Source organism: Crotalus tigris, unplaced genomic scaffold (genome assembly GCF_016545835.1).
Source record: "Crotalus tigris isolate CLP2741 ecotype Arizona unplaced genomic scaffold, ASM1654583v1 scf7180000023966.114003, whole genome shotgun sequence".
Taxonomy (NCBI): Eukaryota; Metazoa; Chordata; class Lepidosauria; order Squamata; family Viperidae; genus Crotalus; species Crotalus tigris.
The window spans coordinates 103,983-114,003 of record NW_024100299.1 but is presented as its reverse complement, the minus strand read 5'-3'; the positions used below and the strand labels follow the sequence as shown (position 1 = coordinate 114,003).

At 57.5% G+C, this 10,021-nt stretch overlaps 1 protein-coding gene across 1 annotated transcript in view; it reads left to right on the top strand.

The window, feature by feature from the left end:
- The first annotated feature begins 2,618 nt into the window (after positions 1–2,618).
- Positions 2,619–10,021, top strand: part of SMARCD3 (SWI/SNF related, matrix associated, actin dependent regulator of chromatin, subfamily d, member 3) — a 34,303-nt gene continuing 26,900 nt past the window's right edge. Inside the window, exon 1 of the mRNA XM_039322324.1 lies at positions 2,619–3,388. The gene's annotated coding sequence lies outside the window, so the exon portion shown is untranslated. The remainder of the gene's footprint in view (positions 3,389–10,021) is intronic.

Sequence of the window (10,021 nt, the reverse complement as noted above, 5' to 3'; positions counted from 1 at the left end):
TCCATATTTTCTATTCTATTCTATCTTCTATTCTATTCTATTCTATTCCATATTCTGTTCTATTCTATATTCTATTCTATATTCTATTCTATTCTATATTCTGTTCTATTCTATTCTATTCTATTCTATTCTATTCCATATTCTGTTCTATTCTATATTCTATTCTATTCTATTTTATTCTATTCCATTCCATATTTTCTATTCTATTCTATTTTCTATTCTATTCTATTCTATTCCATATTCTGTTCTATTCTATTCTATATTCTCCATTCTATATTCTATTCTATTCTATATTCTATTCTATTCTATTCTATTCTATTCTATATTCTATTCTATTCTATTCTATTCTATTCTATTCCATATTCTGTTCTATTCTATATTCTATTCTATTCTATTTTATTCTATTCCATTCCATATTTTCTATTCTATTCTATTTTCTATTCTATTCTATTCTATTCTATTCTATTCTATTCTATTCTATTCTATATTCTGTTCTATTCTATTCTATTCTATTCTATTCTATTCTATTCTATTCTATTCTATTCTATTCTATTCTATTCTATTCTATATTCTGTTCTCTTCTATTCTCTTCCTTTCCGTTCTACAGCCACCCAGAGTCGTGACTGCCGTAAGGCCAGGCCTCTAAGGGGCTGCTTGAAAGGGTCCCACTTTCGGAGACTTATAAGCTCCAGGGGATGGGTGGTGGGTGGGTGGTGGGTGAGCAGGAGAGCCCCTTTGAGTCGGCTTCTGCCGGTTGGGGCCTCCCTGAACGAGGAGCGCCGGCAGCATCCTGGCCAGGTGCCCTTGCCTCCTTCCTAGGGCTGAGGGGATTGGCTGGCTTCCCGCCTACGGTCGGTCGGACCCGAACTCGAGACCCCTTGCTTTCTAGCCCCCCCCCCGCCTCTGCCCCTGCTCCAAAGAGGCTCTCTGGGGCTTAGTCGCTGGCTGGGGGAAAAAAAACGAGTGAATAGTTCCGAATCCGAGCGGAGAGGGGACCCCGAGGCGAGCGGCGCAGATGGGAACGTTTCCCGGGGTCGTGCAGAATCCACTTTGGGCGGCCAACACCCCAGGAGACACACACACACCATTTGGGGAGGTCAGAGAAACGGGATGGGGGCGGGAAAAAAAAAGGAAACGAAAGGGAACCGTCACAGGTGCAAATGCTCGGCCGAAGCAGGCCTCGGATGCACCAGGCTGGGAAAAGGATTTGGGTCTAGATTGCCGATTGAGCCGGCACGACGTTATCCGGCCGGCAAACGTCATTTTTGAGATGCAATTTGGGCTTCACCCCCAGAGGTCTAATTTTCCGATCAGGGCTCCTCCGTTTTTCCCTTCCCTCCCAGTTCGATCGGAGTCTGACCTGGGGGGGGGGTCCCTCTCTCTCCCCAGCTGAAAAGGGACCCGGATCCAAGACAGGAGGCCGCAGCCGAGACCCCCCAAAGAGCAGCTGGAGGGGCTGGATTCCTGAAGAAGACCTGGGGGGGAGAGGGGGAGGACCGCATTCTTAAACCTGACATTCTCGGTGGCATCGGGTTCAAAAGATGGAAGCAAAGGAGGAGGGGAGCGCAGGACCCCCCCCCCTCCGAATGGCTTCTCTGGCGGGGATGGGGGGAGCCCCCCAGCAGCCCAGGAGGCGGTGGGCCCTCCACACGGTGGGGATGGGGTGGGGGCTTCATTTCGGTGCCCGCTGCTAGGAGGGGCCCTGCCCAGATCTTTTCTGTTGGCATTCAGCCTCAAGAGAGGGGGGGGGACTCCTGCTTCCCCTTCCCCACTCTCTCTCTCTTTCTCTCTCTCTCCTCTCCCTTTCTCTCTCTCTCCCTTTCTCCTCTTTCTCTCCTCTCCCTTCTCTCTCTCCCTTTTTCTCCTTTCTCTCCTCTCTCCCTCTTTCTCCTTTCTCTCCTTTCTCTCCCTTTCTCCTTTCTTTCTCTCCCTCTCTCCTCTTTCTTTCTCCTCTCCCTTTTCTCTCCGTCTCTTTCTTCTTTCTCTCTCTGTCTCCTTTCTCTTTCTCCTCTCCCCTCTTTCTCCTCTTTCTCTCCCTTCTCTCTCTTGCTCCCTCTCCTCTCTCCCTCTTTTTCTCCTTTCCTCTCCCCTTTCTCTCACACCTCCCTCCCCTTTCTCTCCCCTCCCTTCTCTCCCTCCCTCTCCCTCTTTCTCCTCTTTCTCCCCTCTCCCTTTCTCCTCTTTCTCTCCTCTTCCCTTTCTCTCCCTCCCCCTCTTTCTCCTTTTTCTCTCCTCTCTCCCTTCTCTCTCCTCCCTCTCTCCCCCTCCCTCCATCTCTCTCCCTTCACTCCCTCTCCTCTTTCTCCCTCTCTGTCTCTCCCTCTCTTTTTCCCTCTCTCCCTCCCTCCCCCTCATTCTCTTCTTTCTCTCCTCTCTCCCTCTCTTCTTTTTCTCTCTTCTCCCCTTTCTCTCTCCCCTCTCCCCCTCCCTCCCTCTTTCTCTCTCCCCTCTCTGCCTTCCCCTTTCTCTCTCCCTTTCCTTCCCTCCCTTCCCTCCCTCTCTTCTCCTCTTTCTCTCTCCCTCTCTCTTTCTGTCTCTCCCTCTGTCCCTCTCTCTCTGTCTGTCTCTGTCTCGTTCCAGGCCTTGGGCCTGGGTAGAAAAAGGCTCTCCATCCCTGGCTTGGCACAAGGGTCCTGGGCACAAGCCCCAAAGCGGGCTCTGCTTATTTCAACGGAGCTGTTAGGTTACGCTCCGGAGCTGGCAAGGGGGTGCGTGGTACGCACACGGGGGGGGGAGTGCCCCCTGCAAGGTCCTGTTTGCTGCCTTCACCCTGGCTGGCCCGGGGGGAGGCCGATGCCAAGAGGGATCCAGGGATCCAGAGCGTGGTGGGAATTATGGGCAGGCATTCCTTGGGATGGGGGAGGGGGGGCAACTAGAGCTTGCAGTAGCTCTCCCCCCTCCCCTCCCCCCCGGGGGGGGGGCTTTGGCGGAATCTTCCGGATTCAGGAGGCTCCGCCGGGCCTTGCGAGGCTGCCGGGCTGCATCTCCCCAGCAACGGAGATGGCATTATACAGTTCCCATGGAAACTCCGGCGGCGGCGGCGGCGGAGGCGCAGCAGCGGCAGCATCATTCGGGCAGGCGGGCAGGGAGCCGGCGGTGGCGCTTGGCAGCTTCGCGGAGCTGCGGCGCTCTTTGTCTGCCTGCCTGAGCGGCCGGGCGAGGGCTCCGGGCTCCCGGGGAGGCGCGCTGCAAGCCCGGCGGCGGAGCCCACCTTCCCAGCGCCCCAGGACCGGGTGGCGGAGCCGGGCGGGCGGCTGGCACTTCCGTGCCCGGCCTGAGAGGCACTCAAGAGCCGGAGAGCGGGGCTGAGGCCGGGCGAGGGCTGCAGCAGCCCCGCCGCCCCCGCCGCCCCCCACAACAGCGCAGCAGCGGCGGCGGCAGCATCAGGGTAAGTCAGGGGCTGCTCCTTCCCGGGAGACCCCCGGGGTCGGCCGAGGGAGGGCGGCTGTCCGGGCCCCGGTGGGGATCGCGGCACCGAGGGACGGGGCTGCCGGCGGCAGCCTCGGCTTAAAGCGCCGCCGGTGCCGGAGAGCCGCTGGCGCTGAATGCCGACGGCTGGCGCTGCCCCGGGCCGGGAAGCGCCGAGCGCCCGGCCAGCCCTCCTGGCCGGCGCTGCGGAGCCCGGAGGGGACGGGGAGGTTCGAAGCCGGGGACCCTCCCAGGCGGAGCTCCGCCTTAGCCATTTGGACCCCGCCTAGCTCGGGCCCCAGCCAGGGGGAGTCTCTCCTCCTCTTCCTCCTCCCTCCGAAACAAAAGGCCCGGCACCTTTTCTCTAGCCCCGAACCTCCCCCGAGCCCCCCCCCGCCGCCGCCGCTTGAGACGGAGGACCCCGGGGTGGGTAGAGACCGCGCGCGGGGCTGCCTGCCCCTTTCCTGCCCGCTGCTCACGGGGACGATGCTCTCGGTCGGAGCCTGCCGCTGCCCCCCCCCCCGCTTGGAGAGCCCAGCGGGTGGACCGGGGGGGGGTGAACCAGTCCTGGGCGGGTCGGGCCCTCGGCAGTAGCGGCGGCAGCGGCGGCAGCAGCAGCTGAAATTCTGGACGGCAGCCCTTGCCCATCCGCCGGCCTGGGAGGGGTGGGGAGCGCCCCTTAAGGTAGCACCCGGCAGTCCTGACTCCCCTCTGGGTCGTTTGCCCAGACAACGGAAGGCTGAAATGCTGAGACGCCTCCCGGCACTCTTTCTGCTCGTCGCGTAAGGCCGTGTCAGCCACCCGGGGCGGGCTGCCCGCCTTTCAGCGGAGCCGCCCCGGAGCCAGCTGCTGCCCCGTGGCTTCAAGGGAAGCGGGCTATCCCAAGAGCCCCCTTGCCCCCTCCCCCGGTCAGGTGGACAGAGAGGTTGCGGGGGGGGGCTCCCTGATCTCTCCGTTGCCTTTGGGAGATTCCTGGCTTTGGAAGGAATAAGGGGGGGGGTCCGTCTGCTCAGATTTGGGTAGAATGGAGGGAAGCTCCCTCTGCGGGGGACGGCGTGGGGGGGGGTGTCCCAGCTCTGGGCCCCGGTGTCCTTTGCAGCGCGGGGGGGGGGGCGAGAGCGGGTCCACCCAGGTGCCCATCCTGGCATCCGGTTCCTAAACTGGCCAGCTGCTTTTTACATTCTTGGTCCAAGATGACCGACCCGGGTAAAACGGTGCAATTTAACCTGGTGTCAAAACACGTACACACACACACACACACACACACACACCACACACAACACACACACGGTATATTGTTTGCGTGGGAGGTCCGCCGGACAGGTGAGGATGGACAAACACGTTGTGCCTCAGGCCCGGAGGGGGTTATATGCGATAGTGTGTGTGTGTGTGTGTGTGTGTGTGTGTGTGTGTGTTTCTGCTTGCTTGCCCTGTGCAAATGGCCTCTTCAGAGCCAAGCTGGGGGGGGGGGGAGGGGAGAGAAACGGTCCCCGCTTTCTCCCCCCTCCAAGGTTTGTACTCATCCAGCATCCCCCCCCCCTTTTTTTCCCTTAAGGGAGATCCTGGTGGATCTCCAGTTTCACTTTCTGCACCTGAGCAGTACCTGCCAGACCCATCCCTCCCTTGGTGCGGCCTTTGCCGCCCCCTACTCAAAGGGGCCGGGGCCTCCCCCCCCCCAGGCCCAGCAGGAGACGGGGCGGCAATCCCGGGTCTTCCCAGCAGCTGGAGCTCCCCTCGGTGGGGAACGGGGGGGGGGGGATCCGCACAGAGGTTTCCGTGGCCCTTGGGAGAAACCCGGAGCGTGGGGCTGCCCCCCCTCCCCCAGAGAAGGGAGGGAGCGGGGGGGGGGCGACCCAGTTGGATGGACCACAGGAGCGGAATTCCTGGCTGGGAAGGATGGGTCCTTGCAAGTGATGGCCAGTGCTGACAGGGGCTGGATGAATGGGGGGGGGGCTTTTGCTATAATGCTCAAATAAAAGGTTGGGGAGCCTGGATCCCAGCACACGTGTGTGTGTGTGTGTGTGTGTGTGTGTGTGTGTGTGCGCGTCTGTCTCTCTCTCTCTCTCTCTCTCTCTCTCTCTCTCTCTCACATACTCTACTTGGTATCAGTTGGGTAGGTGGGGGGGGTGAGTTTGTCCAGGGACAGGATTTATCTTTAGCAGGTTTCTTTCTTCTTTTTCTCTGGACCCCCCCCTTAGAAAAGGGCATCTGGGCCAACCTGGCCAGCCCCCCCCCAAGCTTTTTCATCCTTGGAATCGGAGCCTTCTTGGTCCAGCCAACTCTATCTGGGACTTAGTGGAGGGCTGGTTTCCCCCCCCCCCGCGGTTACCTTTTCCTCCCGTTGTTGCCAGCAGTGCCTGCCTTGGGGGGGGGAGGGGAGGCAGCTTGGGGTCAGCACGGCCTTCCAGGGGAGAGAAAGGAGCGGTGCCAGGGGGCAGGACTTATCCTTCCTTAAGCCCCTAACCTGGGTGGGGGTCTGCCTCTGGCCCAGTGGTGGGATTCAAATAGGGGAATGACCGGTTCTCTGCGTGGATGCCGCTTCCGGAAGTTCCTTCTGGGCCTCCCAGTTCTGCCGAAGGGGTGCGGCTGAATCCCACCACTCTATCTATCTATCTATCTATCTATCTATCTATCTATCTATCTATCTATCTATCTATCTATCTATCTATCTATCTATCTATCTATCTCTACCTGCCTACCTACCTACCTATCATCTGTCTATCTACCTACCTACCTGATAATATCTGCTATCGACCATCTCTTTCCTATCTCATCTAATCTATCTATATCTATCTGCTATCTATCGATTATCTATATCCATTATCTATCTGTCTATGCTATCTCATCTAATCTATCTATATCTGTCTATCGATTATCTATTTGCTATCTATCTCATCTATATCTATCAACTGTCTATCATCTATCTATCTATTATGTCTATCTATAGATTATCTTTCTCTATGCTATCTCATGTAATCTATCTTTCTACTGTATATCTATGTATTTATGTATCTATCTATTATCTATGTCTATCTATCTATCCATTATCTATCTGTCTATGCTATCTATCTTATCTAATCTACCCACCCACCCACCCATCCATCCATCCATCCATCCATCCAGTGGTGGGATTCAAATATCTGAGCAACCAGTTCTCTGCGTGGATGCCGCTTCCGGAAGTCCGTTCTGGGACTGGTGGGCAACAAAACAGGAGCCCCCGGTTCTGCCAAAGTGGTGCGAACTGGCTGAATCCCACCACTCATCTGGGCCCCGGCCGCCCGCTGGCTCCCGCTTTCAGGGTCGGCCTCAGGAGAGTCGGGAGGGGGGGTTCAGGGGGAGGGTGTTTCCGGGAAACTGGACAGGTTGAAGGAAATCTCCCCCCCCCCAGTTCGAGAGGGGCCTTGGAGGAAAGGAGAGGCGTCAGCACCCAGCGCTGGGTTCCGTTCCTGCGTTTTGCCAGTCCAGGAAAGGATCTGCTGGCTTCAGTCTCACCGCAGGGGGAGCGCGTACATCTTGGTTAGGATCTCGGGCGGGGTGGGGGCTTCTCCCTGTGTGGTGCCAACCCATCGGATCCCACGGGGGCTCATCTTTTCTGTTCCAGAGCAAGCGGGTCAGAATTCCTAGTCCTGGGCCTGACACCCCCGCCCCCCCAAAACTTTCCATTTGTTTTCAATCCGAATAGAGCTGGAAGGGACCTTGGAGGTCTGCTAGTCCAGCCCCCTGCTCCAACAGGAGACCCTAGACCAGTGGTTCTCCACCTGTGGGTGGGGATCCCATTTGGGGTCGAACGACCATTTCACGGGGGTCGCCAAACAACGCCGTCCGCCATTTTTTCCCTCCTTTTCCTTAGCTGTACTCCTCCCTTTTATTCTATTGGCTTTGGAAAGCCAATCGAAGAGACTCTCTTGAACAGAGTCTAATTCTATTGGCTTTCCAAAGCCAATAGGAATTGTCCAGGCTGTCTCTGCCCTGCTGAGCACGCCAAAAGTCCCATTCTGCAAACGGGGCTGCACCCGTTGAGTAGTCCTCGACTTACGACCGGTTGAGTAGTCCTCGATCAATCAATCGATCGATCAATCAATCAAGAGAGCCGAAAGGGACCTCGGAGGTCTGCTAGTCCAGCCCCCTGCTCAAGCTGGAGACCCTTTAGATCATCCCAGACACGTGACTGTCCAGTCCCTTCTTCCAAACCTCCAGTGACGGAGTGCCCACGATTTCTGGTGGCTGGCTGTTCCGCTGGTTAATTGTTAGGGCAGATCCCACGATGGGAGACCAGCAGCCTCTGGGAGCGAGATGGGGGGGGGAGGAGAGGGCAAGGTGCCCCAAAGGGCATGAAGGGGCTGCAGTCTCCCCCCCCCACAGAGCAGGCCAGGGAGGGCGGAGGGGCTCCCGATCCAGCTCCCTCTACGCCAGGAGCCCCACCCCACTCCAGGCCAAGCCCTCCTCCCTATCAGAGATGGAGGGGGGGGCAGCACTTCCCCCTGTGCTGGCACAGGCTGCCTGCTTGTGGTATGACTGCTTCTCTCTCTCCTTTCTCTCCCTCCTCTCCCAATTTTTCCTTTCTCTCCCTTTCTCTCTCCCATTCCTCTTTCTTTCTCTCTTCTCTCCCTTTTTCTCTCCTCTCTCCTCCTCCCCTCCCTCCCTCCCTTGTCTGCGGTCACATTTCTTTCCCTCCCTCCCTTCTCTATCCCTTTCTCTCCTTTCCCTCTTCCTCTCCTCTCCCTTCTCTTCTTTTCTCCTCTCCCCTCTCCCTTTCTCTCCCGTTCCTCTTTCTCTCTTCTCTCCCTTTTTCTCTCCTCTCTCCTCCTCCCCTCCCTCCCTCCCTCCTCTGCGATCACATTTCTCTCTCCCTTCTCTTTCCCTTTCTCTTCTCTCCCTTTCTCTCCTCTCCCTTCTCTTTTCTCCTCTCCCTTTCTTTCTCTCCCTTTCTCTTCTCTCTCCTCCTTCCCTCCCTCCCTCCCCTGCGATCACATTTCTCTCCCTTCTCTCTCCCTTTCTCTCCTCTCCCTTCTCTTTTCTCCTCTCCCCTCTCCTTCTTTCTCTCCCCTTCCTTTCTCTCTTCTCTCCCTTTTTCTCCTCTTTCCTCCCTCCCTCCCTCCTCTGCGATCACATTTCTCTCTCCCTTCTCTCCTCTCCTCTCCCCTCTCCCTTTCTTTCTCTCCCCTTCCTCTTTCTCTCTTCTCTCTTTTTCTCTCCTCCTTCCATCCGTCCCTCCCTTCTCTGCGGTCACATTTCTCTCCCTTTCTCTCCTCTCCCCTCTCCCTTTCTTTCTCTCCCCTTCCTCTTTCTCTCTTCTCTCCCTTTTTCTCTCCTCTCTCCTCCTTCCCTCCCTCCCTTCTCTGGTCACATTTCTCTTCCTCTCCCTTCCCTCTCCCTTTCTCTCTTCTTTTCTCCTCTCCCCTCTCCCTTTCTTTCTCTCCCCTTCCTCTTTCTCTCTTCTCTCCCTTTTTCTCTCCTCTCTCCTCCTTCCCTCCCTCCTCTGCGATCACATTTCTCTCCCTCCTTCCCTCCCTTCTCTCCCTCTCCTTTCTCTCTCCCTTTCTCCCACCTCTCCCTTTCCTCTCCTCTCCCTCCCTTTCTCCTTTCTCTCCTTTCCCTTCTCTTCCTTTCTCCTCTCCCTCTCTCCCCGCCCTCCTTCCCTCTCCTCTTTCTCTCCCTCTCCGTCTTTCTCCTTTCTCTCCTGCCTTCTCTCCCTTCCTTTTTCTCTCTCCCCTCCCTCCCTCCCCTCTTTCTCTGCCCTCCTTTCTCTCCCTCTCCTCTCTTTCTCTCCCTCTCTCTGTCTCTGTCTCTTTCTCTATCTCTGTCTCGTTCCAGGCCTTGGGCCTGGGTAGAAAAAGGCTCTCCATCCCTGGCTTGGCACAAGGGTCCTGGGCACAAGCCCCAAAGCGGGCTCTGCTTCTTTCAACGGAGCTGTTGGGTTACCCTCCGGAGCTGGCAAGGGCGTGCGTGGTACACACACAGGGGGAAGGGGGGGCACCCTGACACGGCTCTCCCCCCGGCCAGGTCCCCTTTGCCGCCTTCATCCCGGCTGCTGGCCCAGGGGGAGGCCGATGCCAAGAGGGATCCAGAGGCTGGCATCTGGGCTTCTCAGGTGCACAGCTGGAGCCCACAGGCCAAAGTCTCTGAACCCCCCCCCCTTTCTCTGCTGGCATCTGCCAGTTGGGTCACCCCCCAAGGGCCAGGCCTGAGTGCCAGGTCATTTAGCCAGCCTTGTGTGTGTGTGTGTGTGTGTGTTTGTGTAGGTTCCAAAGAGCTCACCACCTGGCCTTGGTTACTAGCAAAGGGGGGGGGCTCAGAAGCACCTGCAGGTGAGCCCCACTGCACTCCTTGGCCTTCGGAGAGCCCCCCTCCTGGGTGCCAGCCGGCCTCCTCCTGGGCGATGGGCTTGGGTGCAGAGTCACGGCTACTCCTGGCCTTCAGAGCGCCCCCTTGCGTGCTTTTCCAGGGGGGAGGGCCTTTTCTGCCCCCCCCCGTTTGAGGCCTTCTGTTACCGCTCTCGGAGAACTGCCCTGCCCCAGACGGGAGAGCCGTCCCACGGTCTCCCTGGGAGAGGTCTGGGCCTGGCAACCGTGGCCTCCCCGGGGGGGGCTGAATTATAGCCCCCAAAGCCACA